The sequence below is a fragment of the Channa argus genome, chromosome 4 (assembly GCF_033026475.1).
Source record: "Channa argus isolate prfri chromosome 4, Channa argus male v1.0, whole genome shotgun sequence".
NCBI lineage: Eukaryota > Metazoa > Chordata > Actinopteri > Anabantiformes > Channidae > Channa > Channa argus.
This window is the reverse complement of record NC_090200.1, coordinates 19,192,081-19,198,080: the sequence shown is the minus strand read 5'-3', so window position 1 is coordinate 19,198,080 and position 6,000 is coordinate 19,192,081.

Here is a 6,000-nt window from a genome sequence, read left to right as displayed (position 1 = left end):
CTATTCACAAACAGAAAAAGCAATCAGGCAAATGCAGTTAGCATACAAAGAAAAACTCAATGCACCACTATCGACAGTGAAAGGACATTTTAAGACTTACAGTGCACAAGCAATCTGGGGCATGAATATTCATTTACCCAATTTTCCGACTGTGTGTTTTATTCATTTTTCATATTATGTTTGTGTTTTGCCGACACAATGGAAAAACTGCATCTATCACAATCTTACTCTGCTATTCAGAGCTATGATTCTATGCACATTAGGATCTAATTTGCACACAAACATTGCATGCCCTTGACTTCTAATGATGCCAACCATCTTTCTAACAGTCCTCAGTTTTTAAAACAGGGATTCAGTGTAGTTGGATGTTGTTTTCACACTTTCAGAACTCAAAACTCGAGTAGGAATGTTTACCACTGTGATGCACTTCCCCAGCTGGGATATGACACACCAGTTCTACTATCTCTCAGTGCCAGTTGCTATTATAATGAATTAGGATGTTTTTCAGACACCCATTGTTGAACTCATTTAAGCTTCCCTGAGAACAGTCCTCTGATCTGAGTCCCACATAATTTGTTTAGAAAACAAGTGAATCTAATGGAATTGCACCTGTATTTATTTATTTATTTTTCATCTCCCTGGTTTTGTTCAGTCACATTTATTATGGTACAAGTTATTCAGACTAGCACAAACTTATTTTCCTGAAAGATACCCATCTATAACTAATGTTCAACATCAGCACATGGAAGCCGAGTGACACCAGACTATCTGATGCTGATGGAAGGGTACATATTCTCTGTTGGTTTTCAGTAGGATCCGAAGTTGACATATGTGATGAAAGAGCCTTTACAAATGTATGAGGTTAGAGACACTGGGAGAGAGGTGCCATGTTGAAAATTCATGAGATACCCATCACGCTATCACAAATGTTTTTCCTGCCCATCAATCCTCCATCTACATTGTTAGATTATGGAACAACTTTTATTTTTAAGTTTGTCCATGCAAGCAGGCACCCACAGGAAAACTATGCTACTCACAATTTACTTTCTATTGTGGCCAGAGAAATAAATCGCATTCCTACATTGAGTGTGCTCAAGTTGGAACTTTTTCTCCTAGACCCCAACTTGACAACAGTTACGATGAATGTAAGAGAAATTGCTCTATCAGAGGATGTGGAAAAGCAGTACCTTTCTGGCGTGGGAGTTGATCTTGGTTTCAAATCAAACTTATATGCAAGTATGTCTTGAAATATTATAGATATTACAGTCAGAGTTTTACACTTCCCTCTGGGCACACAAATATACATATCAGGTCCACACACCACCACCACCCCAGGGGTTGTGTATTGAGCTGATAAGTGCAGTGTTCATTAGACGGTCAAACTTCCCACCATTCAGGCAGATTAAAGCTCAGTCATAACCCTCAGACCCATTAACACTCTGTCCTCAGTGTGTTCTCCAAGTGTCTTGTTGGTTTATTATAGAAAGACAATGAATTAAAGCCAACGAACCATCTTTTTGGCTGCCTTTCCGAAAGACAAATCTATTATGTTAACATTCATAATATTTTAAGTGTTTTGTCACCTGCAGTGAAGTATATTATGCGGGGGATAAAATAAAGACATAAATGATGCCAAAAAAGACTGTTGGCTTTTGCTCTTGTCTCTTGAGATGACCAAATATAGGTTTAAAATAGACATGTTTATGCCATAGCCACCAGTCACCAGCAAAATACTGCCTCCAGACTTGTTCCTTATATGTAGACCAACACATTCTAATCCCATGCCGTCAAATAATGACGCTTCCCATGGTGTCATATATTGATGCTGTATGTTCTTTGGTGTCTCATTTGGATGCTACAGGTATACTCTGTCGTCACTATTGGACACCCTGCGAGAGCTACTGTTTGCCACTATGACAAGAAATATTGTCATGAAATGCTTTATTTTGTTGAAATATCGGGATTTGGTTTTAACATAATGGAACAATCATCATTTTGGCACAAAGCATCTCATGCTGGATTTAAGCCACACCTGTAGAAATGTCTTTTTGCACCATCCAGCCATCCCAACCACCTCCCTGTGCAAAGTTTTAGCTTACTAAATTGCGTCATTGCTTTCAGTGTCAAGTACTGACATGCCTAGGGTTCTAAAGTACTCCACTGATGCAAATGGACAAATGGCAAAGGACTTGACAAACTGGCCCATTTTGATGCCCAGGGATTGACATTGGCCTGGGTAGACAGACACTCAATCAATTTCGAAATTTGTTGCATTGACAGTATGTCTTTTTGTAAGGGCAAGAATATATCTAATCCAACGTGCTCAAAACATCCAGCTGACTGGATTTTACTTTTATACCGCTAGTGAAAGATAAGTCCATCTTCTTGATGCTTGCTATAAAGCATAATAACTACGACTTTTTTCAGTAAAATTAAGGTACGACCAAGGCTCTAGTTTTCATTATTATTAAGAGCAAACTCACCAGGGGTCCCATGCAGGTGCAATGTCATTTTTATTCATGCAGTCAATTTTTTGCACTCGCACCTGTAGGGTAATTTTTTGGCTTCAAACTAGTCCGGTTTGTGTTCAAGGGTGTCGAGCAATTTTGTCAAGAAAGTGTGTCTGCACCTGCTCACGCCACCTAATTTTACAAATGAAAGGGCAAAAAACAATTTTTAATTCCTAGGTTGTTGAAGGCAAACGCACACCTAGTTCAAATAGATTTCTTCTTTATCTAAATTCAGATTTTCTGCTACTTCACATTTAAATAAATGCATAGCTAAGGCTGTCTGTGCTTGCTCAGATTAATATTATCATCAACAACATCTTGTACAGAGAATGAGGTTGTTCTCTTTTAGCTGATTACATCCCAGTTAGAGCAGCTGCATCGGGTTTCCATCTGCAGTCTCCAACGTGAGAGATACACTTTGTGTAATCATCCATGGGTCAACCAGCATGGGTACCTTTATTAATTAGTCACATCTTCCAATACAGGATAGAGGTCTAGTGAAATACCGTAGGTGCATGGCCTTCTCTAGTTTTCTGACAATCAGACTAGTTAACATACAGATTTTGAATGTAAACACTGAATCATCAGGGGCTTGTAGGAGGATATGTCTCAGGGTGTGTCAAAGATCTTCAAATATTTCTTCATTAAAGTAAAACCCCACAACCCATTTCCTCTAATTAACCAAAGCTATGTTTTCTATCTTGTAAGCTGTCATAGATCTGCCCTGAGACCTTGTTTTGTTTATTTATTTATTATTTTATTCCTCCCCCACCTTCAGATCCCCAGTGTTTCCTTGCCCTGTGTTCTCTGCCACACACACACTCTCTTGGCTGCAGTCACTCTGCTAATGAGGTTCCACCTCTCCCTGCCACACACACCTGTCTCAAGTTGGAATCAAGCTTTTAGTGCTTAAGCCAGCCGCTTCACACCCCCTCTCTGCTAGTTTGTTGTTCAGTTTCTATCCTGCTAAAATCTGCTCTGATACTTTGCTTTCCCCTTGTTTCCCTGTGTCGTGTGTTCTCCCAGTGTTTATCTTTTTTTTCTGTATTCCTCATTTCTTCTTATTTTTCCCAATTTCTCACTTTGTGTTAATAAACTTCTATTTTGCCTTTGGGTACACTTTTTACTTGGTCTAGACATACACAGTTTACATATAGGCAGGAATGTTTATTTTTTTAATTAGGTAGAAATTTTTAAATGTCACAATAGTTATGCTATTCTAGTGTTCATGTTTATAGGAAACCACTGTAATAATTTGAAATTGTAAATCTTTTTGATAACTGAGACTAGGCGCTGCTAGACTAGACTAATCTAGAATTATTGATTTATTCACACCATTAAACCTGAGTCAAACTAAAACAGCACTAAGTTAGTCATGTTGCAGGACACACTTTTATAAAGCATAGATACAACTGAACAACATTTTTCAGTGGGAAAAAAAGTAATTAAAATCGCTCTGACTAATGTCCTTCCATGGAAATGCTCGCCGGGAGGTTAAGCACACATAAATAGGCAAAGAGCCTCATTAGTGCAAATGTAAATAAATCGAGACAGATGAGGCAGACCGAGAGCTGAAGGACCATGGGCTTCTGTGTCATGTAAATATCTGCCTTGGCAAGCCAAGTCTCACTGTGTTACTATCAGCACTAGCTCATTCTACAAGCTGCGAAGGCAAATTTCTCACTCAGTTCAAAAGGGAATACAAATTGTACAGAACAAAAGTACAGTATAAATCTATAAACCTTTATAAATTATTTGATTTTATTCCATTAACTATAGTAAGATTAACGACAAAATTCAATCTGAAAGAATCAGACATCCATGTATCACAAGACCTAACATGGCTGCAGGGATTTAATAGTGAAGCTGCTCAGTAATGATGCTTTTACTAATGGTTCTAGATGGTGCATATTTTCTGACTCTTTATTTCGTGGCACGGACAGAGCAAACATTCCTATCACATTGACCCATAGTTATGGTTCAGTAGGAGTGGGCCTCCAAAACCATAATTATTGGCAAAATAAGTAAGAGATACCCAGCGAGGTGTAGGTTCTGTGAATATAATGGACTCTGCTTTATGTCAAGTGGTTCTTTGGCTTCTGTAGGCTTCTAGTATTATCATGGAACGTACACCTCTAAAGGTTAACTCCTTTAATATCATAAGTACTTGAGGTTTTTAAAAGAAAAAAAATTTTGTTTCATTCTTTCTTTTTTTAAATTGAGCACCTATTTTTATGTGTGTAATTTGCATTGTTCTCTTGGTACAAGTCAAGTTGTGTTTGTTGGTGCATGTTTAACAGTAATAGAGATATAAAACACAAAAGACTAATAATTTTTACAAGCAACTGTTGTGACCTGAGTCATTATGTGTGTTGTTGTTGTTGTGTTGTCTTTTTCTTCTCCTCCTCTGTTTTGTGTGGGTGTGTTTTTGTGTGGGTATGTCTGAGGGGATTGAGCCCCGAGTGGTCGGCATGGATTGGGCCGTTCAGGCTCATTGTCACCGCCTGATTGGACAGGATGCAGCGTCTTCCTCCATATATACCAAGATGTCAGCTGCCCCAGCGTGTCCACCTCCCACTCCCAACCAACCTAGCATTCTGTACACGATTCTCGACTGGACTCACAAGGACTTTGTTTTTTGCCTTTGATATTTCTGTAAATAATTCTAAATATAACTTACTGTACATATTGAGCACCAGGTAGCCACAGTAGGAGTGACGAGCCATTTTTGTGTTACTACCTTTTCTCCTGTTTTGGGTTAGGAGTTCAGGATAGGCTCCCTGTCATTTGTTTTTGTTTTTATTTGGTTGGCTTAGGTAAGACAGGGATGGTGTTAGAGTTTTTGTTTGTTGGTTTGGGCATTGTTCACGTCCAAAGTACCGTTAAGAACACTTGGTCTGGTTTTGCTTGGGAATGGAAGCAGTGGTGGGGCACATCGTGTTATGTCTAGGTTCCCCTAGACCAGGGGCATAACACAACAGCCACAACAACAATAACATCAATAATGATAATAAAACGCATGATACATACTTCTGATAAATAGACATTAAATAGGCAAATAATATCAAGAACAGCACAAGTTCTTGTTGACTAAATTAGATCTCAGGGCAAAATCTAGAACAACAAAGAATAATTGGAAGTAAACTGTAACCACATGTTGCCATATACTGCGTTGTAAAGTTGGATACTGACAAACCATAAGACAAGTCAAATAGTTTCACAGCTCCAGACGGATATTCACCAAAGTGCAGAGGATGTTCCACTCTGCTCTCTGCCTTTAGTTTTTTGGCCATTCTGACACGACAAAATGCTGTTCCATGTTCTTCTCTCCTGTATGGATGAGGCCAAGTAATTCCTGAAGCTAGTTTTGCAGCGGTGGCCGATAACAGACATAATTTGTTGGCTCTCGATGCCAGCATCACAGAGGCTATGGGTCAACATGCTGCAAACCATAAGACAACTGAATAGTATAACAACAGTTAAATTGGCT